Source organism: Podarcis erhardii (genome assembly GCF_964252035.2).
Source record: "Podarcis erhardii genome assembly, chromosome: 4".
Classification (NCBI taxonomy): domain Eukaryota; kingdom Metazoa; phylum Chordata; class Lepidosauria; order Squamata; family Lacertidae; genus Podarcis; species Podarcis erhardii.
Genome location: NC_138508.1, coordinates 8,346,655 through 8,369,420, shown reverse-complemented (window position 1 = coordinate 8,369,420; position 22,766 = coordinate 8,346,655). Strand labels below are relative to the sequence as shown.

The 22,766-nt window shown below is 46.4% G+C and overlaps 1 protein-coding gene across 3 annotated transcripts in view; it reads left to right on the top strand.

Annotated features, from left to right (window-relative positions):
* Window positions 1-5,441: 5,441 nt before the first annotated feature.
* The window catches only part of RELT (RELT TNF receptor), an 83,287-nt gene continuing 65,962 nt past the window's right edge, over window positions 5,442-22,766 (top strand). Inside the window, exon 1 of one of the 3 annotated variants that reach the window (XM_081860556.1) lies at window positions 5,442-5,701. The gene's annotated coding sequence lies outside the window, so the exon portion shown is untranslated. Of the gene's footprint in view, window positions 5,702-21,051; window positions 21,592-22,766 lie in introns of those variants that run through there. The other 2 variants (XM_081860558.1, XM_081860557.1) reach the window with 2 other exon arrangements.

The window sequence follows — 22,766 nt, the reverse complement described above, 5'->3', positions numbered from 1 at the left end:
TAGCACATACAAAAAACAACAACATTTCAGTACTATATAACAAGATTAGATAAACAGCACCCAGCATCCCAGAGCAAAAGAAACCAGGAAGCTTCACAGTTTCACCGATGAGGAAGACGTTTGTTCAGCTCACATGTAACTAAATTCGCCTTGCCTGAACTAATTCGTGAACTGAAATGCAGCTACCCTTCGCCCTTTGGATTTTGCTACGTGGTTTTCCAACCTAAGCAGCATCACAAAGCTGCACACCAGCAAAACATACACACAGAGATGTGTAAAGGATAGCAGTGTTCAAAACTGCATTATGGGGGCTAGTGCGGTGTAGTAGTTAGAGTGTCAGACTAGGAACTGGGAGACCTGTGTTCGAATCCCCTCTTGCCCATGAAACATGCCTGGTGGCCTTGGGCCATCGCTGCCTCTCAGCCTAACCAACTCACAGGGCTTTTGTGGGGATTAAATGAGCAGGGAAGGGAAAGAGCCATGTACAGCACCTTGAACTCTGTGAAGGAAAAAGTGGGATATTGATGTGATAAACTAATTAAACAAATAATATATGGGGGGACTGCTTGCAAAAAACCTTACAACAGGAAAAAAATAGCATAGGGAAATGTGTATATTAGGAAACTTCATACAGATCAATTAGCACTCTGGGCTGCTCCCAACAGGATATTAAAAACACAAAAAAATCAAACATCAAAAGCTTCCCTAAACAGGGCTGCCTTCAGATGTCTTCTAAAAGTCAGATAGTTGCTTATTTCCTTAACATCTGCTGGGAGGGCGTTCCACAGGGCGGGTGCTACCACCGAGAAGGCCCTCTGCCTGGTTCCCTGTAACCTCACTTCTCAGAGGGAGGGAACTGCCATAAAGCCCTTGAAGCTGGACCTCAGTGTCCGGGCTGAACGATGGGGGTGGAGATGCTCCTTCAGGTCTTCTGTCTAGCTGCTGCATTGTAGTTTCTGGGTCACCTTCAAAGGTAGCCCTGGGCTGTCGTTTTTTTAAATGCACAAATTGATGGGGGTCAAAGACCGGAGAAATGGGAGCTCTGTTCCTTGCACCCATTCTGTTGCACACAGAGTGGTAGTGGGTGCCTTACCTAACCCCTATAGAAAAAAGATAGTCGCAGAACTGAGAAGTTGCACAAAACAAATGAAATACCGTGAAAATCCCTGAAACGAGAAGTAATCGACTATAAATATTATCTAGTGGAAATCAACTAAATAATAAAAATCAAAAAGCTTAAAGAAGAAAATCAGAAAAATAGAACAAAACCTTAACGGGATGCCGCCTACAAACCTCGTTTCACCGAACTATTCAGTTTCCTCAGAAGGAAATAGAGAACTCATAAACTTTAAATGGGCAAAATTCAAACAAGGGTAGAACCCCCAAAATTCTTACATATTAGATTGAGGACTCAAAAGTACAGTTTACAAAAAAGGTTTGAAAACCTAAATAGCATGTAAGAAGTGTTGGAAATGTAAAGAAAAAGATGGTACATTTTTCCATATGTGGTGGGAATGTAAGAAAGTGAAAAGCTTCTGGGAGTTGATATATAATGAGTTGGAAAAAAATGTTGAAATATACATTTGTTAAGAAACCTGAGGCTTTCCTCTTAGGAATTGTTGGTAATGAAATAAATAGAAAGGACCACAAAATTTTCCAATATGCAGCAACAGCGGCAAGAATATTATTGGCCCAGAAATGGAAACAAGAACAAATACCAACGTTGGAGGAATGGAGAACGAAGCTGATGGACTATGCAGAACTTGATAAACTGACTGGGAAGATCAGATATCAACGAGATCAAAAATTCATCGAGGACTGGGGAAAATTAACAGAATACTGGGAAAGTATAAGTGATAACGGAATAACGTTAGTGGCATTTAGAGAAGCTCTGTAATAAAATAAGAAACATTGCAAAAAAGCAAAATATAAGAGGAGGGCAGGTATAAAGGCAATACAAAATTTGGAAATGTGTATTTAAAGAAACTAGAATTTGAATGATTGGCAGAGAAGCCGAAGGAAGTCAAAAACCGAAAAGTTTAATAGAAATTGTAATGTGGTATGATTGTATGGAAAATTAATAAAATATAATTATATAAAAAAAGAAAACCTAAATAGCAAGTTTTACAAACTCAAGAATAGGGCTGAAGCGCTCCCATGGTCTAGATGTTACTGCTGATGTTAAAGGCCTTCGGTTCTACTGTCTAGCTGCCCCATTGTAGTTTCTGGGTCACCTTCAAAGGTAGCCCTGGGCTGTTGTTTTTTTAAAATGCACAAATTGATGGGGGTCAAAGACCTGGGAAATGGGAGCTCTGTTCCTTGCACCCATTTTGTTGCACACAGTCAAGAGTGGGAGTGTGTGCCTGGCCTTACCTAACCCCTGGCTTAAGAAGAGGGGGAAAGTTTTATTATTGAAAACACCTCGCTCTTTAAAGTTGGGTTTGCTGAGTCAGAAGTGACTCGTGGCTGCAACAAGAGACTGTCCTTGTGGGTGCGATAATGAAGGCTTTGAACCTCCTTCTCGTCTCCCAACTCCCATTCAATATATTTTTGTTTTGTCTTTATCCTCTGAGGTTTTAGGGGTGTTTGTGCTGCCGGCTCTTTGTTTTGCTGTTTGTTTACATGTTGCTCTTTTTTTAAAAAAAACACACACACACCATGTTTTTTTGTTGTGTAGAACAGAGGTTAGTTAATAGCTGGGTGGTAAAACATGTTTGCCAGCTGTGGAAAAGGGGTTGTTTAGGAGCCCAAGACCCATCAGGCGAGCCCAACATTTAGGATACTGTTTTGGCACTCCCAGCGTCTCTGTGCAAAGTGAGAAAAAAAGACCTTTTCTCTCTTAAGATTTTGCACAGCTGAAAGCTAAGGATAACAAGTGCTAGTGGCTAGAAGCTTGAGCATTGATGGCTGGTGGCTGCTAGCTATCGTGCACACCTCTGCTACTTTGGTACAGGCCGAAGAGAAGCAGTTTGAAATATAGCAAGTAAAGGAGTCAGAAGCTGGTAGGGCTTTTAGGAAGGAGCCTGAAATTGGATTATGGGGCATGCTTCTCCACAGACTAGCACAGTTGGGGACGACTTGATCCTCTCTGTTCACCTCGTATATTTGAAAGTTAACCAATATTGCGAGAACATCATAAGACTCCGCTATAAGTCTCGCCTCACAAGGAAGCTGACCCACTCTTGGGATCCAAGAAGTTTTATTCAACATGCAAAAGAGCAAAGTCATTTTCCAGCTTTTCTTGCAGATACAGTGGTACCTCGGGTTACAGATGCTTCAGGTTACAGACACTTCAGGTTACAGACTCCGCTAACCCAGAAATAGTACCTCGGGTTAAGGACTTTGCTTCAGGATGAGAACAGAAATTGCGCGGCGGCAGCGAGGGGCCCCATTAGCTAAAGTGGTTCCTCAGGTTAAGAACAGTTTCAGGTTAAGAACGGACCTCCGGAACGAATTTAGTTCTTAACCCGAGGTACCACTGTATAGGTAAAGGTAAAAGGACCCCTGACCATTAGGTCCAGTCGTGACTGGGGTGGCGGTGCTCATCTTGTTCTATAGGCAGAGGGAGGCGGCGTACAGCTTCTGGGTCATGTGGCCAGCATGACAAAGCCGCTTCTGGCGTACCAGAGCAGCGCACAGAAATGCCGTTTATCTTCCTGCCAGAGCGGTACCTATTTATCTACTTGCACTTTGACGTGCTTTCAAACTGCTAGGTTGGAAGGAGTAGGAACAGAGCAACGGGAGCTCACCCTGTCGCGGGGATTTGAACCGCCAACCTTCTGATCGGCAAGCCCTAGGCTCTGTGGTTTAACCCACAGCACCACCCACGTCCCTACTGTATAGATGATATACAGTGGTACCTCAATTTAAGTACTTAATTCGCTCCGGAGGTCCGTTCTTAACCTGAAACTGTTCTTAACCTAAAGCACCACTTTAGCTAATGGGGCCTCCTGCAGCCGCTGCACCGCCGGAGCACAGTTTCTGTTCTCATCCTGAAGCAAAGTTCTTAACCTGAAGCACCATTTCTGGGTTAGTGGAGTCTGTAACCTGAAGCATATGTAACCTGAAGCGTATGTAACCTGAGGTACCACTGTATCACAATAGAAGTGGCGTCCACAAGGATCGTATCACCAGCCCTTTTGAAACAATGGTGGATTTTACATTCTTCTTAGATGCCATGAACTGGCTTTGAATAATCCCGTGAGCTGGCAGAATCGACCCCACAGGCCTGTTGTAAGGCAGGGGGAAAAAACACTCCGTACATGTTGTCCCAAGAATCTTGGGGGAAGGAAGACGAACCAGATGAAAGCTGGTTTAGACATTTAAGAACGGTGTGGAAGTGAGAATTTTAGCAGTTGCATCTTTTGTGTAAGAAGTTTCCGCTGTAGCCAACACCGTCTTCTGCCCAGCTCTTAATATGCAATCCTGCCCTTAGGGTTGCCAACTGACCGTAAACAAAACACATCCTGACCTGTTTCCATGCCTGCAATCACAGCTCACTTTACAGAACTCCTCGTGTGTAGTTCCCCCCAGGATACAGCTAAATCATGAATCATTTCCTAGATGTCAGGAAAGCAAACTGCGGCAGATTGCCCAGGAGCAAGGGTGTGTTGAAGAGATGGCAACCTCCTAGGGATTCTTCCGCCCGCCCTGGAGGAAGAATTGCCCTGAAAACATGATTACATACATGGCTGGCCTGAATGAATTAAGGATTCAAATCTGCACTCAGCCACAAAGCTCCCTGGGTGACTTTGGCCAGTCTCTCAGCCTCACCTACCTCGCAAGGGTGTTGTGAGGATAAAATGAAGTGGGTATTTAAATGTAGTAGTAGTCTGTGCTTTTTTTTCCCTTTAAAAAAATGTTTAGGGGTACTATCATTTTCCTACTCATATTGAAATACTGCCCCTCACTGAGGCCAAACTTAGATTCCAAAAATGTTTAGGGGTATGCGCACCCCTGCGTACTCCCAGAAAAAAGTACTGGTAGTAGTAATAGTACTACTACTAGTAGTAGTAATAATAATAATAATAATAATAATAATAATTTATTTATTTATACCCCACCCTCCCTAGCCAGAGCTGGGCTCAAGGCAGCTAACACCAGTAGAATTGCAATAAAAACATAATAGGAGAGGAAAAAAGCCAACAATTTAAAACGCAGGTTAAAAACACAATTTAAAATGCAGCCTCATTTTAATAATAGCCCATAGCACTACAACTACAACAACAACAACCACAATAATAAAGTGGAACATCTCCAAGAAAAAGCTGGGCCAAACAAAAATCAGATGCGCTGGTTCTTGCACACGCCTACTCCCGAGTAAGCCGGCGCAGCCCATGCTTCCAGCTCAACAAAACCCCTGAAAGTTGCACCCTCAACCCTTCGCCACGAGGCGGCGCCGCGGAGCCAAGAGGAGGCTCGGGGAGGCGTGGGCGTGGTCCGGCCCAGCGGAGGCCGCCCTCACTTTGTGACGTAGGAGGTGGGCGGGCCCCGTCCATTGTGACGGCTCCGCGAGGGGGGCGTGGCCCCCGCCTCGACCTGCTCACTTTCCCCGCTCCTGACTGAGCCGGTCATTCATTCATAAAGAAGAGGCGGCGGCGGCGGGAGAGGCTGACAGCGCCGCGCTTGGCTCCCTTTCTCCGGTTTCCCCCTTCGCGCTTGGCAGCCGCTTCTTCCAGACGGACCGGCTTTTCCTCCCCAGGTAAGGAGCCGCTTCTGCCCACCTGCCATTGCTGGATTCCTGCGGGCTGGAAGGCAGGGCATTGGGGGTGGTGGCCCCTTTATTTTAGGGGGCTGCGGGGTCTCGCCCCTCTTCAGCTGGGAGAAGGCGCCCCTCGCCCCCCGTTTGCGCCCCGGGTCGCTGCTTAGAACCGGGGGCTGCGGGGCTTCAGCGGGCAGAGCGCCTGCCCTTGTCTTGTCCAAGGTTCCGAGTTCGAATCCTGCGCAGCTCAGGCTGGCATTGTCTGCCGCTGCGGAGGGACGGTGCCGGCGGTCAGCGGGAGATGGGCAGCGTACAAAACGCTTAGGCCGGAGCCCGGTGGTGGCGGGTCTGATCCGCGGCATCTCCCGGTAGGGCTGTTAAACGTGTTGCAGAGGTGCTGCCAGCCCGTGTGGGCAGCATTGAGGTGGATGAGCCACTGGCTCTGACTTGCTCGTCTTCAGTTTCTGTGTTGGTGCTGCTCGCGCTCCCCGTTCCCCGGTGTTACTTGCCCATAGACCTTTGTTCGTGAGCAACACATCTGCAACGCTTTTCTGCGCTTGAAATGTTGCTTTAAAAAAAAATAATTCGTTTAGACTGCTGTAGTGCCCTTGCTGGTCCTTGCTACATACAGCCTTTCAGTTCCGCCCCAGCTGTCCCCATCTCCTCGGGATATTTAGCGAGGTTTACTTTCAGGTAAATGGGATTTTAGAGGGGCAGGTTGGATCCGGCCAAGGTTAGTCCAGCACAGGATTCTATCCTGGAGAGGAACCAGCCAGGTGCTTCTATAATAATAATAATAATAATAATAATAAATTTATTATTTATACCCCAGCCATCTGGCTGGGCTTCCCCAGCCACTCTGGGCGGCTTCCCAAAAAATATTAAAATATTGTAATATATCAAACATTAAAAGCTTCCCTAGACAGGACTGGGATGCTTCTGGGATGCTTTTGCAAGCAAGAGGTGAGTTGGGGGTGTGAAGGCAAGGTTCACCCACCCTCCCCATTTCTCCCAGGGTCCTCTGGAGATATACTCCCCCTGTACATGGAGGTTTTGCCTCGTTGTGGTGACTTAAGGAGCCATGGATGTCCTATCCGAGACACCAGTCCGTGTTGCCACATCTTACTCCCCCGAAACTCGCCGTTTCCGGGTAGCCTTTGGGCATGGCGACCCCTATGCCCGCCTGTTGCCAAGCTGGCGCCCTTCTGATGGTCTGGACCACATCTCCCATCAGCCCCCTAGGTTGGTAGAGGCTGGAGTTAACGCAAACTTCACTGTGATGAAGTCAAGAAGTGTGAAGGAGATTCGCGGACACACCTGGACCACTCTAACAGTTGCACAGAAGGAGCAACTTCAGTGAGGGCACAGCTGGGCACCCGGTGGGTGGAGAGAGCTGCCTAAGGCTCCTTCTTTTTAATAATATAAATAATAATAAAATTTTATTTCTATCCCGCCCTCCCCAGCCGAAGCCGGGCTCCGAGCGGCTAACACCAATAAAAGTAACACAGCGTTCTAAAATCAATTCATTTTAAAATCAGTTCAAAATCAAATTCATGGCAACCATTGGGCTAGAGTAATAATAATAATAATTTTTATTTATACCCCGCCCTCCCCAGCCAATGCCGGGCTCAGGTCGGCTAACAAGCAATAATAAAAAACAAGCTGAATGAATCCAACTTAAAAACAAAATTAAAATACAACGTTAAAATATTGAAACAGTAAAATATTAAAATGTAGCCTCATCGCAGGAGGAGAAGGAAGATTACCAAAGGAGGGGGTCAGACTGTGCCTTGGCCAAAGGCCTAACAGCTCTGTCTCGCAGGCCCTTTAACAGCACCTTCTTGGCAGCAGATCAGTCCAGGATCCCCCTTCGCAGGGATCTAGGATCTGGTGGGGAGCCTAAGCACATAGTCCCCTTTAGATAGGTTTTCCCCTTTGTGTGACTCAATGCATGAGAAGGGCCTTGTGGAGAATTGCAATCCCTATGCAAGCTGCTCCCAATGAATTCTGCTTTTTGGTTTTAGTTATAGATTTGCTGCATTTATATCCCAGCTCTTTCTCCAAGCAGCTCGAGGTGGCATGCATGGTTCCCCCCCCCCTTCTCATTTAAACCCCACAACAGCCCTGTGAGGTAGGATGGGCTGAGAGGCTGGCCCCCAAGGTCACCCTCTGTGAGCGTAACGCTCTAACCACTACCCCCCCGCTGCCTCATCCTTTTGAGTAAGAGGGCTTAGGATTGCGCGGTTCGTGTGCGTTCCAACAAAAGTGTGCAGGTCACTCCAGAACAGGTAGCAGTTCAGTTCACATTTAATGCCATAATAATAATAATAAATTTATTATTTATACCCCACCCATCTGGCTGGGCTTCCCCAGCCACTCTGGGTGGCTTCCAACAAAATATTAAAATACCGTAATACATCAAACATTAAAAGCTTCCCTAAACAGGGTTGCCTTCATATGTCTTCTAAAAGTCTGGTAATTGTTCTTCTCTTTGACATCTGGTGGGAGGGCGTTCCACAGGGTGGGTGCCACCACTGAGAAGGCCCTCTGCCTGGTTCCCTGTAACTTGGCTTCTCGCAGGGAGGGAACCAGAAGGCGCTCGCCGCTGGACCTCAGTGTCTGGGCAGAACGATGGGGGTGGAGACACTCCTTCAGGTCTACTGTGCCTTTGAGGCTGTCAGCACCAACACTTTCAATTTGCCAGGATATGGTTTGGTGTTTCATGGCTGAGCATAGGACTTGTGCTCCCATCTCTTCCTCCTCCTCGCTCCTGTGTTTCCTCTTAAGCAGCTGCTTTCTGGTTTCTTGCAAACCATAGTGTGCTGTTGCATCTGAGCTAAGTACATACCCAGCTAAGTTCAGGGTGCTGGTACTGGCGAACAAAACTCTCACCCCTTATATACACAGCTGAAGAAGAGTTTGGATTTGATATCCCGCTTTATCACTACCCGAAGGAGTCTCAAAGTGGCTAACAACTGCTTGTCCACACTTATAAAACAAAAATGATCTTGTAAATCCCGCTTTTAAATGGGTGATGTGGTTGCATGGTCTAGTGAAACCAGTGCAGCAAATGAAGTTTGCATCTAAAGACCTGTAGAAGAAGAGGAGTTTGGATTTGATCTCTCGCTTTATCACTACCCGAAGGAGTCTCAAAGCGGCTAACATTCTCCTTTCCCTTCCTCCCCCACAACAAACACTCTGTGAGGTGAGTGGGGCTGAGAGACTTCAGAGAAGTGTGACTGGCCCAAGGTCACCCAGCAGCTGCAGGTGGAGGAGCGGAGACGCGAACCCGGTTCCCCAGATTACGAGTTCCCTGCTCTTAACCTCTACACCACACTGATCACTGCGCTACATCTTCAAACATCTTAAGGGCTGTCGCGTGGAAGAGGGAGCAAGCTTGTTTTCTCCTGCTCCGGTGGGTAAGATTCGAACCCACGGCTTCAAGTTACAAGAAAGGAGAATCTGACTAAACATCAGAACTTTCTGACATTAAGAACTGTTGGACAGCGGAACAGACGTCCACAAGCAGTTGTGGACTCTCCTTCCTTCCTCGGAGGTTTTTAAGCAGAGGTTGAATGGCCATCTGTCATGGATGCCTTAGCTGAGATTCCTGCATTGCAGGGGGTTGGACTAGATGACCCCGGGGGTCCCTTCCAATTCTACAATTCTATCCTTCTAGGTCAGGGCCTCCAGCAGGTACCATTTTATCAGGAGATCCATGAAGTAATCGGGCCTTTTGTATTGTGGCAACTGCCCTTCGGAACTCCCCTCCCCATGAATATTAAACAGGGACCATCTCTCTTATATTTTTGGCCCCAGCTGAAAACCACCTTCTTTCAGCAAGCCTTTCAAAGCAGGGGTCTTCCCCAGTCTGTATCCATACTGGTTGTGTTTTAAAGATGCTTGGTCGTTTGTTGTTTGCCACCTTGAGCTCCTTTACTAGGAATGGCAGGATATCGGTGTCATAAAAACAAAAACTTCCATGCCAGCGAAATCCTATTTGGCTTTGACTCGTAAAACTAGACAAGGTCCTTGTTTATGATCCTGATTTGGAGAGTGTGCAGAAAAACCCCATAGTTTATTGGGTTGCTGTAAAAGAAAGAAAAAAGTGGGGGGAAAGGGTATTTGAGTCCACATATTCCCCCCCCCCCTACTTTATTGAAGTAAATTGAATGAATCAATACAACAGAAACAATAGAAATACAAAAAAACCCCAACATGGTACATATTTAAGTAGAGTTAGATTACTTAGACCATCAGGAGTCCTCATCTCATTCCTGTAACATCAGTCCATGGTTTAAAATGGTGACAAATGCTCCCTTTTTAGACAGTTGGACATTCACTTTGATTCCTGTCTATGATTTATTTACCATTATTCTCTTCTAATCAACCAATTATGCAAATAGTTTTAGCTCTTGCCCAAGGTCTCAAGGCTGGGTACTCGGCCGTGAAGCAGACTGGACAAACTCGGCCCAGGCATGGGCAAACTTGGCCCTCTAGATGTTTTTTGAGACTACAATTCCCATCATCCCTGACCACTGGGCCTGTTAGCTAGGGATGATGGGAGTTGTAGTCCCAAAACATCTGGAGGGCCGAGTTGGCCTATGCCCGTTTTAAGCCTAACCTGCCTCACAAGGTTGTTGCGAAGGCAAATTGTAGACCACCTTGATTCACCGTATTTAGGAAGAAACGTTAAGCTTAATGCAGGTATTTCGGATAATTTGTATGTGATCCCAATTCACCGAACAGGGGTCTAAACCTAGAATTTCCTTCTGCCTGAGAAGCCAATGAGCTGTACAAGACCGTCCCTTTTGGAAATCAAAAGTGTCTGTAGACGATTTGGCCGAAGCCTTAGGAAGCTTATTAATAGCGACTGCTCACAAATTTGGAACAAGGAGCTGAGTATGTGCAGAATAATGAGGTTATCTATGTATATACTCACGCCCTAATGTTAAATATGGCTGGCATTATTTTTAGGCGCATCAATGAAAAATGCCCGCCGTGAGACTTATTGCCGCTTCATGTTACACAGCTAAGATATTGTCTTGGTGCTTTGCTCTCAAACAGGCATGTTCCCAGTAGACGGTCTGCGCTGGAGGCCAAGCTTCCATTTGTGGGGTTGTGTCTGAATGCCCCTAAATCAGAATATCCCCTAAATATTCCGGTGCCACGGCGGCACTGATCCTTGGGTGGCTGGGGCATGCAGCCTGGCACAGAGAGCTCTGTGAAGGATAGCTCTGTTGGTTAGAGCGCTGTGCTGATAACGCCAAGGTTTCAGGTTCAAGCCCCATAGCTGGGGGTTGGACTAGATGATCATCAGGGGTCCCCTTCCAACGCTACAATTCTATGACTATCATGAAACGTCCTGAAACCTTTTCCACTGGCATGGGATGAATGAATCACATTCGACTACCGTGATTTTCCTCTCTGTTTGGTGATAAACAGGGAATAATTGCGTCTAGAAACTGATGAGTAGTTTTAAGATTATACCCAAACAATTGAGGCAGTGGTGATGATGAGACAGTTTTCATCGCCTGCTTCCTTGGGGTTAAATGTATTTGATTCATTCTTTTTATTCAAATTTTATTTATTTTCATTTATTTATTGCACTTCTCCCCCAAGGAGGAAAAACTGGCTCCTATGTTACTTTTATTGTTGTTAGCCGCTCTGAGCCTGGCTTCGGCTGGGGAGGACGGGATATAAATTATTATTATTATTATTATTATTATTATTATTATTATTATCTCCACAACAACCCTGTAAAGTAGGCTAGGCTAAGAGGCAGTGATTGGCCTAAGGTCCCCCAATGAGCTTCATGGTGAAGTGGCAATTTGAACCCTGGTCCCCCAGGTCCTAGTCCAACACTCTAACCACTGCACCATACTGCCTCTCTTAAATGATGAGTGGTTTTTTTTTATTTTTTTGGCCCAGTAGGCCACAATTATACTCCCCCATCGCAGTGAGCCGACTCTGACATGTCGGTGGCGCCTGTCCAAGTTCCCTGCCAGGATGGGAGGGGAGATCCAGCACAAAGCAGGTTCGCCAGTTTGATCCTGCCTTGTGCAAGTTTCAGGTGCATCGGATTTTGGATGGGCTTCCTTTTTTGTGTGCATTGCAGGATGAGACCTTTCAGTGAATAAGGCCCTTCTGTCCTCCGAGGTATTTCACGTTTGGTATTGCATGCTTCAAAAAAACAAAACACCATCCTAATTTGCGTTTGAGTAAGCAACAAATAGAACAAATCATATGGAAGGGAAATGAGTGTGATTTCAGAAAGAAAACTCCTTTCTATCAAATGGGGAGATCCGGTGGGACAGGTTTTGCCCATGGGCTAGCTAGAAGATATCCCGTCCCCCAATTAAAAACGACGTGTGGCCATCTTGGCTGTAAGTTTCCATACGGTCTGTTCGATTGGCACGAAGCCATGGAAACGGGACCCTGAGAGCGAGCGACAGACAATTATGCTCCAACCAGGTTTGTTCTGTCTCCCTAGCAGTGTGTACATAAACGCAGTCGCTGTGCATAAAATGTTGCAGCTGTGTGTGAACGGAGACTTATTGGAGGGGAGACGAAAAGTCACGTTGCACCTGATTCCAGGTGAACATGAACGCCTTCTTTCTTTTTGTCCTGGATTTTTTTTTTTTTTTTAGGTATTTGATTTACTGTTCCAGCTTGTTTTTGCTACAGTCTCAAAACACAGCGAGGCAAAGAGGCAGTCGAGTTTTTTGCAAGAGAGGTTTTTAAAACCTGGATGTTCTTAACAACTTGGGGGGGCCTTTATTCAGTATCGTAGACCCCAGCCGGTTTTTAAATGGGGGGAGGGAGATTGAATGAGGCAGGGTAGGATCACTAATATTTCTCACTCGCGTAAAAAGCAATTTTGACCATTTCTAGCGGAGGGGGACAAATGAGCGGTTGGGGACAGAGCTGACCACAGCTCAGCTGCCTCCTCAAACGCCTATTCAGAGCGAGGGGCTTTGCTGCCCTCACTCTGAGCTGGCTCAGTGACTTCATGTAACCAAATCTGCAGCTTGGAGATGTCAGATTTATGATGTGTTCGCTGATTACGGTGATCACTTGGGGAAGGAGGGCAGCTAGGGAGATTCAGGTTGCCATGGTAGCAGCGGAGGGGGACCAAGTAGGCTTCTCTGATTAAAAATGTGAGCACCCTGGCTACTGCTGTTCCCCAGAATTTTGCAGGCGAATACTTAGTGTGTCTTAGTTTTCAGCTGGGCGTGGTTTGCATTGCACAATTGCTGTTGTTGTTGTTTAGTCATTTAGTCGTGTCCGACTCTTCGTGACCCATGGACCAGAGCACGCCAGGCACTTCTGTCTTCCACTGCTTCCCGCAGTTTGGTCAAACTCATGCTGGTAGCTTCGAGAACACTGTCCAACCATCTCGCCCTCTGTCCTCCCCTTCTCCTTGTGCCCTCCATCTTTCCCAACATTAGGGTCTTTTCCAGGGAGTCTTCTCTTCTCATGAGGTGGCCAAAGTCTTGGAGCCTCAGCTTCAGGATCTGTCCTTCCAGTGAGCACTCAGGGCTGATTCCCTTCAGAATGGATCGGTTTGATCTTCTTGCAGACCATGGGACTCTCAAGAGTCTCCTCCAGCACCAGAATTCAAAAGCATCCATTCTTTGGCGATCAGCCTTCTTTATGGTCCAGCTCTCACTTCCATACATCACTACTGGGAAAACCATAGCTTGAACTATACGGACCTTTGTTGGCAAGGTGATGTCTCTGCTTTTGAAGATGCTGTCTAGGTTTGTCATTGCTTTTCTCCCAAGAAGCAGGTGTCTTTTAATTTCGTGACTGCTGTCACCATCTGCAGTGATCATGGAGCCCAAGAAAGTCAAATCTCTCACTGCCTCCAATTGCACAGTTAGATCAGGTCTATTGCGTGGCCTAGAAGATGTCCTTACAGCTCTACAATTCTGGCAATCTGGGGTAACACTGTTCAGTTTGCTCTTCTTTCAGTCTTGTAGTCTGGAGTGTGTCAGTTGAGTCAGTTGTGTGTGTGTGTGTGTGTGTGTGTGTGTGTGTGTGTGTGTGTGTGTGTTTGCTTGCCAAAAGGGATGTTGGTGGGGGGAAGCTTCTGTGAAGTGGTTTCGGAAGGAATGCTCAGCCCTGCAAGCTCATAAATTACAGGCTTTGCAGAAGTCTCTCTATCCGGAATCCTGTTGCTGAAATCCTTGGAGAAAAACTGTGGTCCGCTCCTCTTAACAATACAGATCGTGCACTGAAGCCATGGAAACTCTGCTCGTGTTTTTTTTGTGTGTGTGTGCTTAAAACCACACAGACTTTGCAAACCATGCAATGTGGGCTGCAGGCCGCCTTAATGCAGATTCATAGAACCATACAGCTGGAAGGGACCTTGAGGGTCATCGACCCCCTGCAATGCAGGAATCCGCAGCTCTCCCATACGGGATTTGAACCTGCAACCTTGGCATTTTATCAGCACCACACTTTAACCAACTGAGCTATCCGCTTGGATTCGTAAGAACATAAGAAGACCAATGGCCCATCTCCAGTCTCCTGTTCTCATAGTGGCCATCCAGATCACTGGGAAACTAAAAGCCACATCTCTCGCCGCCTGTGGTTCCCAGGAACTGGGAGCTCGAAGTGTTGCTGCCTCACAACTGTGGAAGTAGAGCAGACCCGTTGTGGGTGGTAGCCCTCAATAGCCTTCTCCTCCCCCAATTCCTCCAATCCTCTCTGAATTCTTTTTTTTAATATATATAAATTTTTATTACTTTTTTAGCCTATCATTTTAAACAGTAATTAAACATACTTCTACATCTTATTCAATTTTTTTGACTTCCATCGGTCCTGTCTGAAAATTTTCCAATCCAATCTCTTAGTATGCGTTTCTTATCTTCCCTATTACATTTCAAACTCATAACCAATATCTCTATCTTTTTCTCCTTTGTAACACTTTGTATATTTCTCCTTACAAAACTTCTTGTAGTCCTACTAAATAAAAAAATTCCTTCCAGTAGCACCTTAAAGACCAACTAACTCAGTTGGTCTTTAAGGTGCTACTGGAAGGAATTTTTTTATTTTGTTTTGACCATGACAGACCAACACGGCTACCTATCTGTAACTGTAGTCCTACTAGTGTAATTTGTTGATTGCAGTTGCTCTTCAAATAATTCATATACTTCTTCCAATCTTCTGTAAATCTCTGGTCCCGCAGGTTTCGAATCCTTCTTGTCATTTCGTCCAATTCTGCGTAGTCCATTAATTTCATCTGCCATTCTTCTTTCGTTGGACTTTCTTCTTGTTTCCATTTCTGGGCTAACAATACTCTTGCCGCAGTTGTTGCATATAAAAACAATTTAACATCTTGCCTATTAATGTCCTGACCTATAATACCAAGTAAAAATGCTTCTGGTCCTCCAATCCTCTTTGAAAGCCGTCTTAGCTTGGTGGCTGTCGCTGCCTTCAAGTGGCAGGGAGTTCCGCAGTTTGCGCTGTGTGAAGAAGGGCTTTCTTTGATCTTTCTCCGGACGCTTGCCCAAAGGGGCTGATGGGGGACCCAGAACATCTGGAGAGTTCCAGATTGGCAAAAGTTGCCCTGGAGGGGTTCCCTTAATGCTGGAGAAAGTCCACACCCTGCTTGAGAAACAGGAAGCAGTTTCTTCAAGGCAGCCAACACCCTCTCCTTGAAGGAGCAGCTAGCACCTTGTTCTTCCTCCCTGACTTTCCTCCTCATTTAAATCTCTCCTCTGCATCTCCTCCACATCTCATGCCTGGAACTGAGGCCTTATTATGCCTTTGCACTGTGTTAAGAGTAGAGGGGCGGGAACACAGGACAGGTTTCCTGCTGAAATATTTGCTCCGGGCAATGTGATGAACTGGTGCGTTAAAATCCCTTCCAGCTTCCCGGTGCGAAGCACATTATCAAACGGGTCTTCCTGAGTGGTGAGAGGTCCTCTAGCCCAACCCGCTGCTGTGCCACTTTCAAAACCATCCAAGTTGCTGGGTCACAGTCGCCACGTCGAGCGGGAACGAATTTAATAGCGCCGCACGGAATGTTTATTTTATTTGTTTCGTACAATTTATACGCTGCTTGATTGCAAAAGTGAACAAACCCCACAAAGCGGTTTACCTAAAGGTAAAAACAAAGAACAAAACAAAAACAATTTACACCAACAACAGTGTTGAGCAATGGTTAGAGTGTCTGACTTAGGACCTGGGAGGGCAGGGTTTGAATCCTCAGGCAGCCAACAAAACACTAAAATACAATAACCTATTAAACATTAAAAGCTTCCCTAAACAGGGCTGCCTTCAGATGTCTTCTAAAATTTTGGTAGTTATTTTTCTCTTTGACATCTTATGGGAGGGCGTTCCACAGGGCAGGTGCCACCACCAACAAGGCCCTCTGCCTGGTTCCCTGTAACTTGGCTTCTTGCAGCGAGGGAACCGCCAGAAGGCCCTCGGAACTGGACCTCAGTGTCAGGCCAGTTGCCATATCTTAGCCCAGCCTACCATAGATGTCATCTTTTTCCTGTTCTTGCGAGGAATCCTATTCGGAATGAGGGAATTTCGCTTAAAAAAGGGGAAACGGTGACAGCTATGGAGCCTACCTCACAGGGTTGTTCTGAGGATGGAATGGGGAGGAGGAGAACGATGTGCAGTACCTTGAGATCCTGGGAAGGAAAGATTTGCATGGGGTGGGAAGAACCCCCTACAGTGTGGTGTAGTGGTTAAGAGCGGTAGTCTTGTAATCTGGGGAACCGGGTTCGCGTCTCCGCTCCTCCACATGCAGCTGCTGGGTGACCTTGGGCCAGTCACACTTCTCTGAAGTCTCTCAGCCCCACTCACCTCACAGAGTGTTTGTTGTGGGGGAGGAAGGGAAAGGAGAATGTGAGCCGCTTTGAGACTCCTGAAGGGGAGTGAATGGCGGGATATCAAATCCAAACTCCTCTTCTTCTTCTACATGTCGAGCATGTGGGTTCATGCTGCGCATACAGTGGTGCCTCGCAAGATGAAAAGAATCCGTTCCGCGAGTCTCTTCGTCTAGCGGTTTTTTCGTCTTCATCTGGCCACAGCTGTGCAAGTACAGTGGAGAACCCACAGCTTGCTGCTGATTAACGTATACCTACCCCCACAAAGAGAGAAAAGACTGATAAGAAATACCTGGGCTCAGTTAGAACAGTATCTTGACAAACTATCAAATCAATTTCCTGATGCCTCTGTAGTGGCTGTGTCAAAGGCAGAGCTGAATATAATGATTGGAAGAATGCCTCTTGCGAAGCAAGCCCATAGGAAATTCGTTTTGCGAAGCACCTCCAAAACGGAAAACTCTTTCGTCTAGCGAGTTTTCCATCTTGCGAGGCATTCGTCTTGCGGGGCACCACTGTACGTTTCTTGAAAAAAAGACTTACACTTATAAGACAGGATTTGGGAACTGGGGGCCCTCCTACAGGTGATGCTCGACCATTGTCCTTTTGTCCTGCCTTTCAGCCAAACACCCAGGTGGCCACGCTACAGGTGGAGTTCTGCCCCTTCTGGGGTCAATCGGGCAGCCTCAGAACCCCTTTCTTCTCAGAACCTCTTTCATCTGTTTTACATAACTTTTATTAAAGATACTCTTAATTTCCAAAGTATTTGCATTCTCTGCTGCTTCAAGGATACCTAGCAATCAGTTGACGCATGACACTATGCACCTCCACCTGCCAGATGGGTGCCTGGTTTGGGGGAGCATGACGGTGGAAGTGTTGGACCAACGGGGGGGGGGGGGAGGAAGGGAGCATAACATGCGAGGCATCTTCCCAAGGGCGTTCCATGAAGTCCACGTCCATGAAATTGGCCGTAGACCCCAAATCTATCATCTTCTTTCGCCATCACTCCTAGCCGAGTAAGATTGTCTTCCATGAACAGGATCCTAACAGTGAGTCCGTAAGTGACTGGGGAGGCCAATTCTGGATCCACACATCCTTCCTTCAGATGTCTTCTAAAAGTCAGAGAGTTGTTTATTTCCTTGACATTTGATGGGAGGGCGTTCCACAGGGCGGGTGCCACCACCGAGAAGGCCCTCTGCCTGGTTCCCTGTAACCTCACGTTTCGCAAGGAGGGAACTGCCAGAAGGCCCTCGGAGCTGGACCTCAGTGTCTGGGCAGAACAATGGGGGTGGAGACGCTCCTTCAGGAATTCTGGGCTGTAGCTGTCAAGCATGGGTAGGCAAACTAAGGCCTGGGGGCCGGATGTGGCCCAGTCGCCTTCTAAATCCGGCCAGTGGACGGTCTGGGAATGAGTGTGTTTTTACATGAGTAGAATGTGTGCTTGTACAGTGGTACCTCAGGTTAAGTACTTAATTCGTTCCGGAGCTCTGTTCTTAACCTGAAACTGTTCTTAACCTGAAGCACCACTTTAGCTAATGGGGCCTCCTGCTGCTGCGCCGCCGGAGCATGATTTGTGTTCTCATCCTGAAGCAAAGTTCTTAACCTGAAGCACTGTTTCTGGGTTAGAGGAGTCTGTAACCTGAAGCATATGTAACCTGAGGTACCACTGTATTTAAAATGCATCTCTGGGTTATTTGTGGGGCATAGGAATGTGTTCATTTGCCCCCCCCAAAAAAAATATAATCCGGCCCCCCACAAGGTCTGAGGGTCAATGGACCAGCCCCCTGCTGAAAAAGTTTGCTGACCCCTGGTCTTGAGCCTTCTAAACGCCTCTCTCTCCCTCTGGCAAAAGCCCTGAGCAACAAAGCCATGCTTGCTAAGCCAGCTGAGATTTCAACAGCCTTCTCCCCCCCAACCCCCCCATCTCCAGATGTTTTAGAGTACAACAAGATGGTTGGTGCCTTTCAAAACTCCTGGATTTGGGGGAAAGACTTTTCTGCAAAACCAGAGTAGCTTTGGAGAAGAGAAGCAGGAGAAAGCAAATCTGAACTGCCTGCAACCGGACCTTTCAAGGAGAAATTGGTAGCAGGATTAAGGCAGGGACTGCCAGCGGCACCGCTATCCAAACAGTGGAAAGGGCTCAGAGGTAGCAGCGCAGCTACTGCAATGCAGATAAACCAAGCGGTGAGGTCTTTAGAGCTAAGGAGAGCATTTCCTGCAGGAATCTCAAGTTTTTCTGGGCTGCTTGGGTTGCAGAGCAGACGAAACGTGAGGCTCTTGCGGTGCAGCGAACCATGTTCTGGGCCATGTGCTGAACGTGGCATGGATTTTAGACAGGCTATATACCAGAGAATGCTTTCAGTATAATCTTTGCGCCTGCAGAACATTCTGGGGCGGGCGCACCGCCTCGTTTCCGGTTGTTGCACGTCTTGTAACTTCCTGCCCAAATCCTGCAACTTTTCATAACACAAAGGTTGGAGGGAGTCTCACTTTCGCTGCCCCTCTCCAGTAACATCGCAGAAGCATCACAGAACAACTAACGGAGCAAAATAATGTGTAGACGGCCCAGTATAAATCACTCAACTCCTGGCAAATGGGGCATGAGCTTAAGAGCTCTCCTGCGGCTGTTTTCCGGAAACGGGGCTTTAGAGGCTCAACTGCCTCTGCTCAAGGAGGTAAAAAGGTAAAGGGACCCCTGACCATTAGGTCCAGTCGTGGCCGAATCTGGGGTTGCGGCACGCATCTCGCTTTACTGGCCGAGGGAGCTGGAGTACAGCTTCCGGGTCATGTGGCCAGCAGGACTAAACCGCTTCTGGTGAACCAGAGCAGCGCACGGAAACGCCGTTTACCTTCCTGCCAGAGTGGTACCTATTTATCTACTTGCACTTGGACGTGCTTTCGAACTGCTAGGTGGGCAGGAGCAGGGACCGAGCAACAGGAGCTCACCCCGTCGCGGGGAATCGAACCGCCGACCTTCCGATTGGCAAGTCCTAGGCTCTGTGGTTTAAGCCACAGCACCACCCGTATCCTGCTCAAGGAGGTAGCAGGAGGTAATGAGGACTAGTAACCTTGCTTTGAATGTGTCAACTTTCCTTTTCAAGCCTCTAAGCTAATAGTGGTCACTATGCCTTGTGGCAGGGAGTGGCATGTATTGATTGTATGAACCAGTTGCTTTGGCTATGTTTGGTTGCACTTAAGTAAGCCTGCAATTATATTTCACGGTCTACCCGACGGCACAGAATCTCCTGTCTCTTGTATACCTGTCTTGAGGGAGAGATAATTGTTTGTTTTAATTCCTTTCTTTTTTTAAAAAAACAACAACACCTTTCATGATTTCACTGCATGGTTTTGTTGTAAATATATTTTTTACAATACAGCCATATATAGTTTTTTTAAATAAATGAACTGCATTATATAAATGCTTAGTTATGAACTTGGCCTTCTGTTTATGTTTTGAGTTAAAAATGCTTTCCATTTTATCAGGTGCTTCTAATGCAGGCATCTCCAAACTCAGCCCTCCAGATGTTTTGTCCTACAACTCCCATGATCCCTAGCTAACAGGACCAGTGGCCTGGGATGATGGGAACTGTAGTCCAAAACATCTGGAGGGCCGAAGGTTGGGGATGCCTGCTCTAATGTATGTTGAGAACATTTCTATCTGATACTTCCGAAACTTTAAACACAAAGAGTGTTATTTATGGTAGTGTGTGGGAAATAAACCATTCATAACTTCATAAATCTCTTTATCGCATCCCTCCTTTAGCCATCATGGCTGAGTCAGGATTTGAACCCTGTTCCCAACTACATTGATATAGGACTCTGATCTTCCTGACCAGTAAAAGGAATTGATGAATTAAAAAGGTAGATATATCCTTATTATTATTTATTACATTTATATCCCTCCGTTCCTCAAAGGAGGTCAAAATAGCCCTTTCCATCTTATCTTTAAACAGCTCTTAGGCTGAGAGGTTGGCGCAAGGACACCCAATGAGCTTTGCGGCTGAGTGGGGATCTGAACATGCGTCTCGATCCAACACTCCAACCACTAGACCGCACTCCTCCTCTGCACTTAAATCCATATCTGTTCTTGTTGTCTTCGCCTCAAAGAAATGTGAACTTTACATTTCTTTTCCTACCCTTTCCTTGCCCTCTGCAAGTCTCAACTCTTCCAATTATATGGTGCTATACATCCGCCTCAGACGTGGAAATTGCAATAGGTCCAAATTATGGGATGTTGTGCATGTATTTGTCTGTTTCTTAGTATGTTGGCACCTGCAATTTTTTTGTTTGTCTGGGGGCAGCAAGCGTCTCGTTTCCTCTGGAGCATAAACATCCTCTAATTAGCAGATGCAGTAGGCTGAGAGATCCCCTCTGCCTGGTGATCTACTGCTGCCTCTTTGCGTAAATCCATCTGATCCAGAGACAGCCTTGACACTTGGCCCGAAGAGACCCATCCCGCAAAGTCTTCCAGCAGAGCCCGTGGCACAAAACGGGGTTCTTCGCTCCCAGCATGGCCCACTGGGAAGACTGGAGGCAGCCCCAGTTTCCATGGGAATCTGTTTCCCTTATCCCTTATTATCTTCCCTTCCTAGGCAGAATGCCAGGAGTACACCTAACATTAGGCTGCTTTTTTGGAAATGCTGTCATGTCACGGATGAGAGAGACAGGCTTCCAGACGTACTATTGGGGGGTGGAAAGCGAGAGACAGAAATCCTGTAATTACTTGCTTAAGGGTTGGTGTGGATCTTTCCCAGACACCTTGCCCCATGCGGAAATTGCTGGATTATATTCAGAGTGGAGCGCAAAACCAATGCAGGGAAACTCGGGTGTGTCTGTGCAAATTTTGCATATCCAAATTGGGACATGGTCGATTGGTGGTCTGTGTTGCATTCATCAGGTCTTTTTAAAAATCTCCCTGTGATCTCGGACACTGAATGGTAGTCTGATTTCTAACTTGAAACAGAAGGAAGCAGTGAGGGGTTGGTATCGACAAGGCTTTTTTTCAGCTGGAACTCGCCAGAACTCAGTTCCGGCACCTCTCAGGTAGGCAAGGAAGGCGTTACAGGTGAGTTCTGACACCACTTCTCCTAAAAAAATAGCACTGGGCATCGGTGTGTGTTGCTGGCGACTCTGAATTTTGTGTGTCTTTGTGTGATTTTTAATACGCTATCAGGTGCCTTGAGAGACTGAGAATCGTTTTGTGTTTTAGAAGTACCTATTTCAATAAAGTATTTTAATAAAATAATATGGCCTAGATACGGAAAGAAGGCAGGTTTAAAAGGAAGCCAAGGAGATGGAAGACTGTGTAGTCGTGATAGCAGGCCCCAGAAAGTTTTTTGATATCGGCTGCAGGTTCTCTGGCAGGTCTGACTGACTGAGGACAAAGTTTCAAGAGCTGCCAGAAACAATAGCTAATTTGTTCTCCGTTGGCAGAGAAGATATGCTTCTGAATGCCAGGTAGTAGAAATTGCAGGTGAGCAGAGTCTGTGGCAGGCTCCCTGCAGGTTTATCGTTTGTTTTGATCATAGGCTGCTTAAAGCAGCCTTAAAGTATTCCTAATAATAATAAGTAATATAATCTGATGGCCTGTTGAGACAAGGTGCTTTTAAAGTGTCAAAAATGGGATCTGCCTGCCTTCTCTTTGCAGGTTCATGTTGTTTTTCTATTGCACTACAACTTTTTTTTAAAAAAAAAATTATTAGGAATTTAAACAAAACATATTCTCTTAAAACATATCATCCTTAATTCCCCCCCCCCATTTCCCCCCACCACCCAATAAAACAACCCTCCTCCCACCCCACCCCCTGACTTCCCTCAGTTCCAATCTCTGTTTTCTCTGTAGATGCTATTCTCTGCATGTTACAAAATTGTATAAATCCTTAAGATGTCTGACTGGTTATTATCAGTAAAAAGTTTGTGAGTGTTTATTCAAAGCCTGCCAAAGAGTCCAGTTCACTTTGTTGCTTCTTTAAATACTTTGTAAAAGGTTCCCATTCCTCTTTAAAGTCACAGTTATCCTTGTCCCGTAATTTGTGTGTCACTTTTGCCAGTTCTGCATAGTCCATCAGTTTCTCTTGCCGTAGTTCTTTAGTCGGAGTTTCCTCATTCTTCCATCCTTGTGCTATTAAGACTCTCGCCGCCCTTGTCGCATACATGAAGATATTTTTCAACTTCCTTGGCAGGTCTTTCCCCACAATCCCTAACAGAAATGCTTCAGG